Source organism: Chroicocephalus ridibundus, chromosome 10 (assembly GCF_963924245.1).
Source record: "Chroicocephalus ridibundus chromosome 10, bChrRid1.1, whole genome shotgun sequence".
NCBI lineage: Eukaryota > Metazoa > Chordata > Aves > Charadriiformes > Laridae > Chroicocephalus > Chroicocephalus ridibundus.
In genome coordinates, this window is record NC_086293.1 from 1,543,069 (window position 1) to 1,560,088 (window position 17,020).

A 17,020-nucleotide genomic window follows, 5' to 3' on the forward strand; every position below is an offset into this window, starting at 1 on the left:
TGCAAATCTTACCTTCTGGTCTCTGCAAAGAACACGCGGTCCTTACAGTCTGCCATCCCATAGCAAAATGTTTTGAAATGCGTGTAAAATTATTTATATTTTCATTTGGTGTTGAGCACTAACGGCTGCCAGAACTGCAAAAAGCACACAGTCTATAATGTATATCTGCATATCATATTTTTTTGAAAGTTAAAAGTGCACTTACCTATTCTAAACATTCCTTGGAGACATGGTTATGATGCAATACTGTCCTGGCTGGAGGTGGAGCAGAACCTAACTTTTCGTTGCTTTATTTCACACAGGAAACCGAAAAGCTGATTAATGAGCTAGCAGCTGGTGCTACAGACACCAAGGTAATGATTGACACAGTCGGAAGGGGGTTGCTGAAGGGCATACGGTACCGAATGGCTGAACTGCATTCCAAGTTACACCGTGACTATTCCACAAAACTGGAGAAACTGCAGGTAATCTCAAATGAGGCCGAAGAGTCTGGACAGCTTTACCAGCAAATGGAAACCCTCCTGGAACAGCACCAAAATCCTCTCCAGTTTCTCCAGGAAGACAAAAAATTCAAGGAAAAGGTAGAAAAAGTGCTAGAAGGAAAAGCCTCCTATCAGCAGCAACCAAAGCATAACATTTCAATGCAACAGTATTTTGAAGAGCTCATCAGGGGAATTAATATCAAGGATTATCTCTCTACTGCAAGTGAGGAGATGCTTTCAAGTATCACGGACATACCTGAGACATATCAGTCGGAATGTCCTGCCTTTGATTTTTCAGATGAGAGTCCTGATCGCGACTTCTGCAAAGAAGTACTGCAACTATTTGAGAAGTCAAATGACAGCAGGCAAGATCATTTTGAAAACGCAGCCCTCCCTGCGCTGCAGCACTGATGCAAACATCAGCATTAGTGAAAACTTAGTTTTTACAGCTTTGCTGACAGGCTAAATTAAAGCACTCTCTCCTGACATTTAGCCTTGATTTCCCAGTCCCTTATATTCCATCAAACAACTGAAAGTTACTTTGAAAGGTAAACAGAATGAGAGGTTTTTAGTATAAATTCTCACAGAACGGTTAAATTCTGCTTTAATTTAGTAGCTAGCAGTAAACTTTTTTAAAAGGCAGTGTATCCTAAGAAATATGACATCAAGCAAACCGCAGTACCTAAACTTATGTGAAATTTGAGGCTACGTTACCTTTGTAGTTAGTTCTCAATAGTCCGCTCAGAGAGAAGAGGTGACCAGTCGAGTCTTGTCATCGTAGTACGCATTTGTTAGATCTTATGCATATAGCCACACTGTCACCGCTGCGACTCTTAACTGTACCACCACAAATTAGTAACTGTTGGGAAGCCGGCACTAAAAGAGTAGCCTAGGATGGGGTGAGACGGGCTGTCTAACCAGGGTGGGTTTAGAGATGGCGGGGAAAAGGAGCCTGTGCACAGCCTGCGCTGCGAAGCCTCCCCACGACCCTGACAGCTGCACGTCCTTCAAGTTTATTCTCCGTGAGAAAACGTAATTCACATCCTAAGCGCTGAATTTGAGCCTTAAACCACGACCACGCACGGTCAATTCCATATAAACCTCTGTACTAAGGCTAGGTTAATAACTTCAGGGAATTACAAAATAATTTATTTTACGATGATAAATGTTAGGCTCCAACACTTCATATATTTGGTAATACGACAATTTTCCCAGAACAGTCAACAATATATTCATACGAGTGTATCTTTTAAATTTTTGGCAGGTACAGAGCTCACCTGACACTTTTTTTCCTTACACCCTTTCTCTACAATTCTTTGCTCATTAATGCAAAAGCATTTCTGGTTTTCAGAGTAATGACTGCTCAATCTCTGCACATTTTAACTTCGGAAAACTTAAAAAGTTATCAGCTTGGGTGGGTTTTTTTTGTTTTGTTTTGTTCTTCTGGTAGTATCAGAACTACCTTTTGGGAAATGTAACAAACTCAGGACATGTCAAATAGTACTCCTGGTGCTATGTTGAGAAGAGATCCATCCAGAGGATTCTGGGGGATTATTTTGTTCCAGGTGTGGAAGGTTTCTTTTTAAATTACCGTATCAGATCAGGCCTGGGGGTGGTAGTGATCAAAACCCTGATGCTGAAGGCTTATAGGATCAGCCCCACACGCCCCCACTCCGTACCAAGCCTCCTCGTGTGAACACAGACGTCGCTGATGAGGGTAACAGACGGGACTGGGGCCAAAAGCTGCTATTTCCCCACAGCTCCCTGGTACCCCATGTGAAAGCGGGATGACAGGCATACCGGTGGAATGCAAAAATCAATTCTAAAAGGAGCAGATATCGCACCCCCGACTTGTTCTGCACAAAGCCAACCCCAAACTTGCTCTCCTAACTAATCTCAAGACGATTTTGAGAGAACATGCACCAGCAGCTCTATTGTCCATCTGTCGCATTGCACACGCTTAATGCAAGAGTGGGGGAGACAGTCCTCGTTCCAAACTCCATTTGATGCTTTTAGTCTGGATTCCAAGGTAGGTGTTTGGGTCCACCCTTCTTCCCCTCATTCCGTTTGAACCCACCGACCACTTTCAAGCCAATTTAACTGAAATAAGTGCAAAAAAGAGTTAAGTTCCCTCCAGCTTCATGATGGTTTTCTATTAGCAGTCTCTGTGAAAAGAGGGTGCAACATTAAGTTCAAAAAATTTTTTTTGACGTTACAGGATTCACATGAGAATGGTGGAGAAATATGAATGCCCTAACTGTGAGAAAAGCTCCAGCTGTCACTTGTACATTACTAATGGAAATCCAGAAAATGAAAAAAAAATTACTAATGAAAATCCAGAAGCAAACAGAAAACCAGAATCTGGGTTTCACCAGTTCCCGTGCTATGTGACCGCGCACTTCCATATTCACCAGGCTGAGACACTCGCTCCAGCCCCAATGTTGCCAGCTCTTTTCACACTTTTTTCGTCTTTACTATTTTGACCATCTTCTAATTTTTGTATAATTTACAAAGGCACATGTACATACGTTTTCACTCTTACGCAGAACGGACGGAACTGGGACCAACCACGAATCTTATCGCCCTTATCTCTTGCTTCTCACTTAGAGCCTGCCGAGGTGCTGCCCTAAGATGCTGCTCAGGTGCTGTTTACTTGTCATGACCGCTGCGTTCGGAGGTAACCTGACCTCCACGGGGCTAAGGGCACAGCTTGTAAGCACTCGCTGCTGCAGCCAAGCAATGCTTAGCAAGTCAAATGCTCAGAATAACTTCACTGTCACTCCTGATCTTTTGCACTTGGAGCAACCAAAGCTCAAGCGCGGTACAAGGAAATCTGCAGCAGCCAGTGACAACGTGCCACCTCTTTACCGCATCTACCAGTTCGGGTCAGAACTCGGGCTTTCTACATCGCCCCTTTTTCAAAGAACTGAATTTGACAAATTTATCGTAACAAGTGGTTTATACATCTGAATTTTTTTCTTCTGTACTGACACCAACTGCATTTGCCCACAGCGTTTGTTTTCAACATTGTCTACACTGTGATCCACTCTTAGATGAGGAAAAGGCCTTCCAGTATGTGAAGGGGGCCTACAAGACAGCTGGGGAGGGACTTTTTACAAGGGCATGCAGTGATAGGACGAGGGGTAATGGCTTCAAACTGAAAGAGGGGAGATTTAGATGAGATCTGAGGAAGAAATTCTTTGCTGTGAGGGGGGTGAGCCCCTGGCCCAGGTTGCCCAGAGAAGCTGTGGCTGCCCCATCCCTGGAGGGGTTCAAGGCCAGGTTGGACGGGGCTTGGAGCAACCTGGGCTGGTGGGAGATGTCCCTGCCCAGGGCAGGGGGTGGAACGAGATGATCTTTAAGGTCCCTTCCAACTGTAACCATTCTGTGATTCCTAACTTCCCCAAAGAAACAGAGAGTAAGGCGAGCAGAACTATTTGGCACTATTTTGCAAGACCAAAGACTCTTGCTAGGATATTACACACAGTCTCAGCGTGCTTGATCTGCTTTTAAAAAAATTAGTGCTATTGAAAATGTCCTGCTAACCCACAACTATGTGCATTTCCGTAAAACAGATGGGCTGGCACTTCTTATTAAAATACTACTTAAGTCAGGCAAAAAGTGATAAAAAAATTCACTTTCTGAAGAAAAATTTGTCGTGTTAACAACTGTCTGGTGCCTGATTGGACAAAGTGTGGAATTGTTCTCTTCTCAAGCCAAAAACAATGTCACTTCCCAATTATGGGTAAAATGAGCAATGGCCACAAATGAATCAGTGTGCATCTGGCAAAGCGCAGGCCCAAAAGAACACCGTCACTCAATAGGTATTTCCTGCTGTGAAAATAAATGTGTCATCGATCAAATGCTTCATTTTTTTTGAAAAATGCTTCTGTATCCCTCCCTCCTCGTTTACCTGATAGCTGGGATTGACTTCCTTATTACAGCACTCCGCTTCTCCGGCAAATCCAGCCCTCCCGCAATCCTCACTATAGACAGCACAACCTTACTAAAAACGTGTCCTTGAATTTACGCATACCTCCTACAGCCTTGCTGAATATGACTCCTGAAAGACAACATTTAGTAATTAATACTTCTAGTAAATTCTGGCTGTGTAGTAGCAAGAATTAGGAGGGCGCCTAAGCGCGTTTACGATTGTATTTTGCTCCTGAATGTGTTACTTGGACAGGCGTCTTTCTAGGTGCTCATACCCCATCTTGTGACCTACAGTGGAAGTGCAGGAGCTCCCAAAGTGCAGGAGCTCCCAAAGTGCAGGAGCTCCCAAAGTGCTGCTCGGTTGTACCTGGCAGACACCTGGCAAAAGTTTCTCACCCTAACAGGGGCTGTAGCTTCAGTATTCGTCAGAAAATGCGTCAAATTACACCTGAAAGTAAAGATTAAAAAGTCATTTAGCAGCCGGCCGAATTTAGTTGTCAAAGTTTTACCTGCACAGGGATGAAAACTGCATTTGGGTTCACCTTTTAGCTACTGAGGCATCATAACTTAGCTTGTTTGACATGCAAAACGTCTGCCTTCAGACAGGTCACTGCTTAATCACAGAATGGTTTGGGTTAGCAGGGACCTTAAAGATCACCTAGTTCCAACCCCCTATCACGGGCAGGGACGCCTCCCGCCAGACCATAATCTGCTCGTTGGTCTCACCACTGAAAACAAGGCTCCGTGTTCCCTTCTCACATTTGTGATAAAAACCCTTACTTGTGAAGTAAGACAGGACACCACACACATAAGAGCTTCATCAAAGTTGTTCATACAGAATTGTTAAGAACTCACAAAAGTTTATTTCTAAAAGTTCTCAAAAGAAGAAAACAGAAAAGCTTACTTACAAAGACTGTCAAGAATACTCTGCATTCACAGGTTTTTTTAAGGTCGCTCTATCCCAATGATCTTGTGAAAATTAAGAGACACAGAAAACAGATCCGTGTTTAAAGTTTGTTTTTAAAAGACAGCATTTCCCTCCCTGAGCTTGTACCAGCCCTGATGAGTCTGATGTTGCAGACACACTGACAAGCCAAAGGAGCGCCTCCCTTCCTCTGAAAGACTGTGACGTGCCTTGTAGCCCCTGTGCATCCCCAAAACATTAACAAATCAATCAGGAATATAACCAGGAAAGGTATTTTGATCAAGTAACGACACATTAACATAACACTTGCAAGTCAGATTACTTCTGAAGTAGAACAGGATAAAACCCAAAGGCAGATGCAGAGAGAAAAGTACAGACAAACTTTGTCAAAAATACACAAATTGCAACAGTGTCAACAGCGACCTAGAGATTTCTCTCACCCAACTGCAAAGGCCAGTAACTTGAAAACAGGAATTACTTACAAAGGTGGCTGGCAGAAAATAGGCGCTTCTTCCCAGCAAAGAAAGAACAGTAACAAACTCATTAGTTCAAGAGCTCATCGGGATTGCAGGGAAGGATGAAGGAAGAGAGGTGCGTCTGTGGTCGCTCCCCAATTAAACAAGGTTGTAATCTATCAGAGAATGCAATCAGCAAAACATTTAGAACTCCAGTCATGTTGCTCATTCAACCGTCTACTTAAATAGCCCATGAAGATATGATGAAAACAAAAGCTGTCAATGCCAAGGAGAAAAGCCACTCTTGCAAAGCTGAAAAGCCAAGAGCTCTGTATAGGAACTGCACGTACATGTAGGGTATTTATCGGGAACTGTTTCTCCTCACCCATTCCGGAGAGTTTCCTAAAGACACTGCAGTTGGCCACACTGGTTAGCCACTTCTGGCTGCAGGTGGTGTTTGTCATTTACCTGGTGCCATACTACTTGGCAGCGGGCAACAGTTCAGATGGCCGCTGTTTGGAAAGATGTACGCGCGCTCACCGGTCTCTAATCTTTCAACCAATTTCCAGCCTGAGCAGCTTACAAGAAACAACCTGGAAGCAGGCAGAGGGGCAACGGCGACGGGCCAGAGGGATCCAAAGCCCCTAAGCCAGGCAACGGTGCTAATGAGAACCAGGGCTAGCGGCCGCCCTGGGAACTCGAGCCACCGCTGGTGGTAAAACCACAAACCCTCGCGTGAGTGACTGCGGGCTGGAGGGACACACACTCCGGTCCGACAAGGCAAGGCCAGCCGGGCCGGGCAGACCCTTCCTATTGAGGGTAGGCCTGGTCGCGGGCCTGCGGGCAACTGCGGCACCGGCACGGCTGAGAGAGGCGCCCTAAGGCGGGGGAGGACAAGAAGCGGCCCTAGGGAGGACGGGAGGGCCCGCGGCCCGTTCAGCCCCGCCGAGCACCACCGCGGCAGGGCGGCCGCCGGGGGCGCCATTTCAGGGATGCCCCCGAGGACGCCTGAAATAAATGGCGGACGGGGCGGAGACTTTTCCCCGCTACCCAATGAGGAGAGAGAGTGCCGGGTGGAGGCGGTGCTGCACCGCCCCAAAGCCAATGGGCGCGAGAGGCGGCGGATGATAGACGGGTGGCGCCCTCCGCCTGGCGGCTCCGGGGGGCGGGGCTTGGCGCCCGCTGGCCAATGGGGAGGCCGGCGCGGGGCGCGTCGCGCCTTCCCGTGGTGCTGTGCGGCGAGCGGCGGCAGGAGCGGCCGCGACTCCATCCGGGTCTCGGCACGGCTCCGGGTCACCCTGCGGCAGGTAACGGGGTGGCGGCGGCGGGCGCGGTCCCTGCGGGGCGCCGCCATCGTCCGCCCGGCGGGCGGCGAGCTGGGGGCAGCCGGCGGGAAACGGCACAGTAGGGCCGGGGCGGGGCGGCGGGCGGGACGGGCGGCCCCGGCCCTCTCCCGAGCGCGGAGACTTCGGCCCGGTCTCTCCACTGGGTGCCGGGGTGAGGGCTGCCCCTAGCGGGGCGGGGGGGGGGCGGTGGCGGCTGCGGCCTCCTGCCGCGGCGAGAGAGCAGCCGCCGGGCGGGGCCTCCCCGCCCCCGGGGCTGTGCGTTTATCGTCGTTATTTTCCTCATGGAGGCCTTCTTTTTTTAAAATTATTTTATTATTTTTCCTTCCTTCTCTCCCTCCCTTCCCCCCCCACCCCATCCCCGCCCCCCCCCCAATAGCTCTCCTCCAGACTAACTTGAAGGCCCGGAAGTGCCGCCCCCGGGCGCTCCGGAGTGGTGGGTCGGCCCCGCCGCCCGATGGGGATAGGCCGCGGATGCCGTCAGCGCCTGGGTACGTCACTTCCGCTATCAAGTATGGGGGCAGGGGAGACCTTGGCCTTGGGGGGGGGGGGGGGCAGACCCCCCCCCCCTTCCCCGGGACATCCCCCCCCCCCCTCCCCGGGGTCCCCCCGCAGCCCCGGTACCGGGGCTGCGGGGGGACCCCGGGGGGGGGGGGGGGGGGGGACGACACACGACTTGATTCCGTTAAAAATATACATAAAAATCATCTTTTAATCATAACAGCGGGTCGCGTTTAACCCGTGACAGAATTTAGGCGGCAGTTAATCCATCCCTTCAAAAGGCAGTAGTGTTTCTTTAACTTAATTAAAACGATATTCAAGAAGCAGGGCACCCGCTTCCCAATCCTCGGAGCCGGGTGAAGCGTCCTCAGCTTCTCCAAAAGAGTTGCTGACTGGTGTGGCTCCTGTTGTCAAATTTGACGTGTTCTGAGCAGCAACATTCGGGTAAATTCAAGCTGAATTTACCCAGTGGGTTATTTAAAGTGGTCGGTCCAACTTGGCGGCAGTCTTTCCGATGCAGCCAGCGTGCGATAATAGATTTAATATTATTTTTTAGGCCGTGTAGCAGGGCAATCCCTCAGGAAGAGGGACTTACTAAATGGCAGTATTGTGATATTTTTTTCCATATGACATGGTTGATTGTAATTTTTTTCGCTGAGCTTTTCACCCAGGTTGTACTCTGTATCTCTCAAAGGCAACCTCGGTTCATACAGGTCACGCTTGGAAGTTATTTTGCATAATCAGACGGGAGACTTGGCAAAAGGAAGCTTAGATAAAACATGAAATCACTTGCTTTATTTTTCTACTACTACTAACAAGCTGTAACCTTATTTCACTTTCCTTTTGATAAATGCCTTCTGTATTTTTCGCTGTTGTTAGTAGCAGAAAACATCAGTTCATCCGCAAAATAGTGAAAGGCTCCCAGGTCTTACAAAGGGCAATAGATGTTTGATTACGTTGCTAATTAATAACGTTAAATGGCGTTCTTGAAAATGATGTTTTCATGCTCTGATGTCATTATTTGATGAATTTGTGTAATTGTATTAGCGTGCAAACTTTATGCGGAAGAAAAAGTTAGCCCACGTGCTAGCAGCAGGTCCCAAGAGATAAAAATCTAGCAAATAAATACACATTTGTACATTTATAAGTATGCATCCCTGTTTGCAGCAGGAACGAGTAACCAAAACGATGGTTTCCTCTGAGAAGTGCGCTGAGACCTTTGTGCCGTTTGAAGCTGTAGCTGAAGTGTGCTCATACACGCGCTTCTTCTGCCAGTGCGCCGACAGACGCGTATTCAAAAAGGATTTGTGAAAATCTGATAACATTTTAGCGTAGACATTTTCCTTACATACAATGTTATCTAATCTCGCCGAGGTTTTTGCCAGCATTCTACAGGAGGCATGCACCGTTTATACACAGATAGTTTAATACTAAGATTGTATCATCGAGGATGTCTGCAGGAAGATGCTAGGGTTTGTATTACTTTGGTTCTTTGTTCGTATTAGAAATTATTATGCTCACTTAGTTTACTTTTCCACAGGAGATACGCCTTCGTTTGGTGCACGAGTGGGCAGTACTGACTTCTAATTTCTTTCAAACTGTGATTTCTGTGTGTTTATATTCCATCTGTAACTAAATGGTTAGAGAAACAAGTCAAAATCAAACAGAAAATTTGAAAATGTGGCAAAACAGTAATGTTTTACGTTATAATGACTTAAAACCGGAATGCTTTGTGTTAAAGCAGTTAAATGTAAATGGATATAGATTTTGTTTTTAAAAAAAAAAAAAAGGCCTTTCCTGTTGATACACTGGGTAAATACATTATTGGTGAGAATCAGCGGTGTTACTCGTACGCTGTTATGTGAAACACTCCAAGAAATACAGGAGTGGACACATCCCTGTCTAGGTGCATGGACTTTGGTACTCTCACCCTTAGCGTTAAAGCACGTCTATAAATTTGTCTAGCGTTGCGCGCTGAAACTGCTCGTACTCCTTTTCTCCTCTTTTTAAAATTTGCCAGTTCAAACAAATATTGTGGTGTGATTGACACTCACTCCAGTCTATTGCTACTAAATGGACTGCATGTCCAAATAATTTTAAGTTTTTGGGCATAAGCAGGGGACTCCTAAAAAGACGCCTGGACTTCAGCTGGCAAGTGTTACCTTCTGGTGAAAGAGTCTTTGCTGTCTTGGTCTCTCCTGTTTTCAGTGCAGGTAAATTTGCTTGGCACAAAGCAAAAAAAAAAAAAAAAAAAAAAAAAAAAAAAAAAACCACCCAAAAAACCAACCAACCAAAAAACAAACCGAAAAACAACCCACCCTCTAATCTGTTTAGTCTTAATCTTCACACAGTTTTTTTAATTTACAGGTTTGATTTTCTTTTATACTTAATTTTACCCGCTGGGTTTCTAAAGCTGAATTTAAGCACTAGAGTAAAATAAGTCTTTTCAGATAACGGGCTGTTTGTTTACAAATTTACAGTTGCCCAACGATGTTTTCGCAGAAGGATGTACTACAGCGTTATATACCTGGAGTTAATGTATCTGTTTATCTCCACGCTGCGTGTAGCAGGTGTCAGAAAAGCACAGTTTGTGTAGGAACTGCTCCTTCTACAAACTCACTTGCAGCTTCAGGTGGTTTCTTCTGTGTTGCAAAGTGGGCAAAACAACTGGGAGAATAAAGCATTTGTCTTTTAGGATCACCCTGAGAAGAAATGGGACTTTTGTTATTTCCACACATACACATTTTGTTCCTCCAGCAGACTAATGAATAAAAATCGTAATTATTATTTGAGCTATTTTTTTCTCTTTCTGAGGCTGGAGAATAGCTTAAGAGTGCTCATGTTCTGCTTTGTGGTACTAAACAAGAACGTGTAAATTCTTGAGACTCTTTTTCTGTGCAGTTTAGGGTCATTTTGGAGGTTTTAAACTTACAGGTAGCTCAAGAAAACCCTGAAAAGCATCCGCCAGAGCCCACTTAGATTCTACTACTGTCACTTCTCTCGGACACAAATTAGGAGGAAGGCTCTAGCAAGATGAGCACTTCATTTGTACAAAGCAGAAGGTACAGTCCAAGACTGTGAATATAAAGATGAAATATTTTTAATTGACAAAACCTTTAGTGTCAGTAACTATGTAATCTTACTGAGCCCCTTTTGGAAGAAGGTGAGGAGGTAGGTGTGCCCGTAGCACGCGATGGCAGATGTGCAGGGGCAGTTGAGTGAAGCGAGGGGAAGCAATACAAAGGGTAACGAAGTTTGTGTTAATCATGCTGCTCCCTTTTTCCCCCCTCCAATCCCCACCAGTCAAACAACAACAAAAAAAACCCCACTGAAGGAACAAACCTGAGTTTGTAAGGCTGCGTGTGTCGTCCCTGGGGACGCTTGATGTGCAGGTTCGTGTCTGGAGAAGGCGGCAGGAATTCAGTCACTGAAAAGAGTCCGTAGGAGTCTGGTAGCGTGGCTTCAAGGCAGGGCGCGCTACTGAAATCATGGGGTAAAACTGTGAGGAATTGGTGTTAGTGCCGGTATTGTAAACCCCGGAGCTCCATCGTGTGGCGAGAGCTGTGTGTCACCAGGCTGGAGCCTCAGCCCTGGGCTGCGGTTGACAGTGAATGCATTCATCTGTGCCACTGCTGCGTGAAAGTTACACAATTAGTGTCATTTTCCTCACTGCCACTGCTTTGGGGATTTTAAAATACAAACACATGGTGACTGGAGAAATACTGCTTTGAACTCAGCCTTTAACAAGGGAAGCAAATTAACCATGTCTTTCTTAAAAGCTTAAAGTCTCCATAGCTGGATGTTTGTTGCTGAAGGAGAGAATATGCCCTGAAGGCGAGGATAGCCCTGAAACTCTTGTGCCGTGCTGAGGTGTGATATCATCAGCTCGGTGACCTCAGTAGCGGGGGTGTATGCAATAGCCGATTGACTCGATGAGAACATACCAAATCAGTAGAGGCTGTGCCAGAGCATAATTTATCAAGCGTGCCGTCCATCAGGCTTCTCTGCTGCTGCGCGTGCCAGAAAACCTCAATGCATGACATCAGAGAAGCAGCATACAGCAGGCCTCCAAGGAGACCTGGCAGGTCTCCTTCTGTCAAAGGACACTGCAACTTGAGCGATGCGGGTCTTAAAAACCATGAGAAATAACCCACAAGTTAGAAACCGTCAGAACTGCAGCATTAATGTAAAGCGGAACACTTAATTTGCTAGACCTTGCGTGAATACGCAGTAAAAACCAAAAAAGCAAAAGGTAACCTGAACTTCCAAAGGAAGATTTATTTTTTTTTTTGACTAGAATTTTAATTCTTTTAATTCTATACCCTTCTGGTAGTAAACGGAATAAAAATGATACCCGAGCGATGCAACATCAATAAACTTGCTTTTCTGCAATAGGTAGAAGACAGGATACCTGATGAGCTTTCATAAGGTGTATTTGTTACAGAATGAGGTTTTCTTACCATCTTATGTGCACTTTATGATCTCAAGCCAGACTACTGTATATAACCACAGGATAACAATTGAAAGTAAGTAATACATTTTTTTTCAAGGACTTTTACCTTAAGTAACAGCCCATCCAGATCTGTGTTAGATCTTTTTTTTTTCCAGGAAGGTGAAAGGAGACGGATTGTTGAGGATTGAGGAGCTGCAGGTACTTAACAGGAATACTTGGTGGTGGCAGTAAAAAGTGATTTAGAATTGCCGATAATAGAACTGGATTGGGAAGTCCTGCTATTGGTGGAAATAAAAATAAAAGCTGCTTGATACGTCTTCTCGAGTTGGTTAGGTTTATAGCTAACTTGCCTGAAGGTGGTGAAGTGCAATGCTTTGGTTTCTAGGTTTATTACAATCCTTGTGTCCTCCAGGCTTAATTTTAAAAAAGGAAATTCAGAAGTGTCGTCTTATGTATTTGATACATTTCGCGTTTTTGACTTCCGCTTTTTGTGTGGTAACACCTATTCGGTTTTTCAAAGCGCTTAAAACATTTTCAGTACCTCAGGGAACCATCAGCTTCATCTTACAGTTCCTTCTGAAACTAAACATCTGGGACTTCGGTAACTCCGTGGCATCCCTGAGTAACAAAGCGAAGATAGCGAGCTGGCTCTTGGGGAGAAATGGGGTCTTTACATGAATTCTGCTCGGCTGCTGAAGGTTTAGATGCAGGAACGGGGAACTGAAAGGACTGTCAGCTTCCCTACTGAATATCTGCTTGCCAGCAGGCCCTCTGCCTGAGCTCATTCAAAAGGACGTGGTGCGTGCCAGCGCTTCATAATGGTTTGACTTTGTCCCAGTGCTACCGTTCTAATTTATTTCTGGTTTAGGCATTAGGACCAACTGCTCGGGTCCATCTGTGCCTGCTAAAGTGTACGTTCTGGTAGGCGTGTAAGTCAGCAAAAACAAATAAAGGGATTTATACGAGTTACAGACAAGATGTTAACAGTGATTCACCAAAAACCGTCATCAATATTTGTATAAAGGATTCTGGAGTAAGGGGTTGAGGGGGTTGTAAAGTACTTTTATTTTTTTCTCTGTTCAAGGAATAACGTCATCCCTTTGTATATTAATTCACTGGATCACGCGTTGTGTTTTTTGGCAGGGACATTAACATGCATTAGGGCACTCTCGTTCTATCAAGGCTTTGTTTGAAGAGTGGTCTGAAAACCTCAGTTTAGAATTGGGGTGAAATACTACTGAAACATGTATTTAACTTTTGAAAACTGAATTTCTGTAAACATTTTCAACTGTCTTCTGAATTACATTGACAAACCAATCAGTTTTCCTCTCCAGCTCTGTTCTCAAGATGTCCTTGCTAAGAAGGGGACTGGAAGGCACGCATCTGGCTGGCAAGTATTTTGATTTCAATATTCTACGCCTTTTTACTTCAGGACGATGTTGAGCCGTATTAATGTGGAACTTGGCTTTAAGGTTATGTCAGGAGCAGCTACAGAAACTCGCTTGTTTCTGATCCGAAACCAATGTACGTTTTAAGTGGCCTTTTGGTAAGGCAGCTTAACAATTAAAATCAGGGTATAGGCTGTAATCTTAATGAGTTTCATTTATAACAGAAGAATCCCTGTGCGTGGGACTAATGTAACTTAAAACTAACAGAAGCAGCACAAAATACTACTGACAGTACATTATTTTGAGCTATTAACTGTTAGCTGAAAAAAGTTGCTGTATGTAATATATTTACTTCATCAGGATTCTAAATATTAGGGCCTCATATTGAGCCATGTAAATTGGCTGCATTGCTATGGTCCTAGATTTTGTTATTTTTAAGTTCTAAAGAGAACGACGTTTAGATCTGATGTTTCTGATAGACTTTTCTTCTCATTTCAGATTAGAGGCTACATCTGTGGAACACTAATAGCACTTTTCCTTCAACAGACAAGTTTAATGACTGTGTGACTCCTTGCTGTGACTGCTACAACTTGCTACCTGTCTAAAGATGAAACGTAGTAAGACGCAAGCAATTGGTAACGTTTTGAAATTAGGGAATCTTATCTTTAAAATAACTTTATGGGAATGTTTTTCCTATGATCAGTATTTTATTCTGTAAATGCTGTCTGCAGCTAGCCTCACTTGTCTCTACCAAGGCGCCGCTCTTCCCCCACCGGCTGTGAAGACGCCTGCGCTGTGGGATGAGGTAGTAGGTTGTATAGTTTTAGGGTCATACCCACAACTGGGAGATAACTATACAATCTACTGTCTTTCCTAAAGTAGCAGAAAGTCAACAACGGAAGCTTCTCAATTTTAAGCTCGCTGTCAGATTCTACCGAACGGCTGTACTTGCAATGCTTATAGGGGAAGATATTTCTGTAACATCTGCGGGTAGTCGCGTTTAGATTTTTCTGATTCTTGGTGGAGCTAGGTTATCATTCTACATTCATTTTTCTCCGCTAACAAGTGAAAAATGAAGAATAGACTGATCCCTGTATGCGTATGGCGGGGTAATCGAATACAAATGAGTGCTGTTCTAATTGGAGTGTTGTTTAACGTTGCTAACTGAAGGATCGAATACTCTTTAGAGTGAAAGTATGGTTAGCTATGTAAGCTCTTGGCAGAAGTATATGCTTCTCTGTCAGAGTGAGGTAGTAGATTGTATAGTTGTAGGGTAGTTATTTTACCCTGTTCAGGAGATAACTATACAATCTATTGCCTTCCCTGAGGAGTAAAACAAACCGCGGTCCTTTGCCGTCATTCGTGTCCACATTGAGCAAAAATAGAGCTGTCAGGGAAATTCCGGGTTGTAAAGCATCAAATTAAGCAGTGACGGAATTTGCAGGATTAACAGTCAGTGCCAACGGTGCAGCCCCCGAGTGATATATTTGACTAATACGACTTTTCTTTCAAGGTGAGCGGCACGGTGCCGGCCGGGTATGGAAAACGCTTATGTTACTAGGTTTGGAGTGGAATACCCCATAGGAGTGGAAATTATTCTAAAACAATTTGGGTTTGAATGTAAAACCACACGTAGCTCAAACTTACATATTGTGACCTAAACTGTTTTGAGACCCTGATTTCTATAATGCATTAAAGTTCCATGACCCCAACTGCTTAGTAAAAGTTGGAGAAACAACTTAACCATTACGCTTCACTAATAAAGCTGCTTATTTTTCTCCGGTTCTAGCAAGTGACACTTCAACGATGTAATACGAAATTAAAGTTGAATGTTAAAAACTGACCCCTCACCTTTTTGGGGGAGTGTAAAGCTATGAAGTTTGAGCCCCCAAGATCCAGAACTGTAATTTTTTTTTATCCGAGCTGGTTACTGTTTTTATGTAAAAAGATGTTTTAAGCTTATTGCGTTCTTTTTTCCTCCTGACGTCCTAGGTGTACCCTGTCTAACTGCTTCCGCGCTAGTGCGACCAGCTAGCATCTTTACTATCGTAAGAAAGAAAAGCATGAAAATGCTTTTTGGGACTGAAAGTTTAGTGTAGTAGACGAGAGTGAAAACGGAGCCAATCATCAGTATTTAAGCCCGGAGTGTTAGAACCGGTTAACCGCTTACCAGGCAGCGCTGACAGCCTACGCTTGCAGTACCTGCAGAAGACCAAAAGCAGCTGGTAAACTAAACTGCCTTCCCAGAGCAGCTGCTAAGCAAGAGGAACTGCCCAAAGGAAGCACTGGGCTCCTAGGAAGAGGTAGTAGGTTGCATAGTTTTAGGGCAGGGATTTTGCTCGCAAGGAGGTAACTATACAACCTGCTGCCTTTCTTAGGGCTTTATTATAACACCAGGACCGTTTTGGCTCCGTCCTAACCTCTGCAGCTTTGGTACGTGAAGAGAAGTGACGCTATTTCTGAACGCGCTGAGGCTTAATGAAACCGGCGTATCGGCAGACTCGGTACCACACTCGAGCATGGTATCGCTAGCTGGGATTCAGCATGGCGACACGCTGCGTTTGGGGGTGCACTCGCCACTCCGGTGATGTTGGAAGGCAACTCCTTTGAGAGTTAAGATCGAGTTCCCCGCCATTAGGATGGAAGTGGTACGTGCGTCCAGTTGGGGTACTAATACTAAAACAGGTAGCTACAATTCATCGTCCTTTGGCTTTGTGCGTTTCAGGTGAAAAAACTAAAAGTTTTCCTTCCCCAGAAGGATCAGCTTACAGCTCACCTGAAAGCTGGTGGTTTCTCGACAGGTACGGGCACTCCGTTCTAGTAAAGCAAGCTCTCAATTATTTGCAGTCTTGCAGGAGGGAAGTTTTCAGTGAGTTAAAATGAATGATTGCAGGGTTTGTCTCTCATGGAATTGTATGCTAAAAAGTACGCCGTCATTTTTTATCCTGCACTGCAGCAATAGTTCTGGTCGGGCTTCAGCCGGACACCCAGTATTACGGGATACGGAGATGTTATTTTATCTGCTGAGCATCTTTTATTTTAGCATTAACATGTTATGCCTACGCCAGCCACTATTTAAACTTAAGACAGACTCTTAGAGATGATGAACGTGTTAAGTGTCCTTCTGTTGAACATCCTGTATGAATTTAACTGTACACATTTGACTTCATTAATAAAATACAGTGTTTTATGCAATTCTCACGGTGAATGGACTTTACTTTCTCCAAAACAAGGAAGTGAATTTTGCGGGAAAACAGTGCCCGCATTATTGAAATAAAATCAAGACCACTTTGCAAAGATTATAGCGTTAACTAGAGTTAGTGTTAACAGATTATTCTGGTGTTAACTAAAAATTATTCTAGCGTTAACTATGTTTTAGGCTTGATGTGCCTATTTCTGCCCTTGTGTTGCCGTAACACTTGATCCTGGCCTCAGTGCCGCTGGGTTTCTTTAACAGTTTACTTCAGAAAACAAGAAGTAGATGGATGACGCTTTTATTTCTTAGTCTCTGGCTGAAGTTCTGTACAGCTCAGTGTTATT

The 17,020-nt window shown here is 44.8% G+C and overlaps 2 long non-coding RNA genes across 3 annotated transcripts; both read left to right on the forward strand.

Moving 5' to 3' along the window:
• The first annotated feature begins 7,009 nt into the window (after positions 1–7,009).
• Positions 7,010–13,486, forward strand: LOC134521579 (uncharacterized). Of its 2 annotated transcripts, none has more exons than XR_010072811.1 (3): positions 7,010–7,102; positions 7,529–7,629; positions 13,427–13,486. It is a non-coding gene; the product is annotated as an uncharacterized LOC134521579 (long non-coding RNA). The 2 variants fall into 2 exon arrangements; XR_010072810.1 differs by having other exon boundaries at positions 7,020–7,102; positions 7,518–7,629.
• A 497-nt stretch (positions 13,487–13,983) lies between these two features.
• On the forward strand, positions 13,984–16,466 carry LOC134521578 (uncharacterized). Its single transcript, XR_010072809.1, has 2 exons — positions 13,984–14,115; positions 15,473–16,466. It is a non-coding gene; the product is annotated as an uncharacterized LOC134521578 (long non-coding RNA).
• Positions 16,467–17,020: the final 554 nt, after the last annotated feature.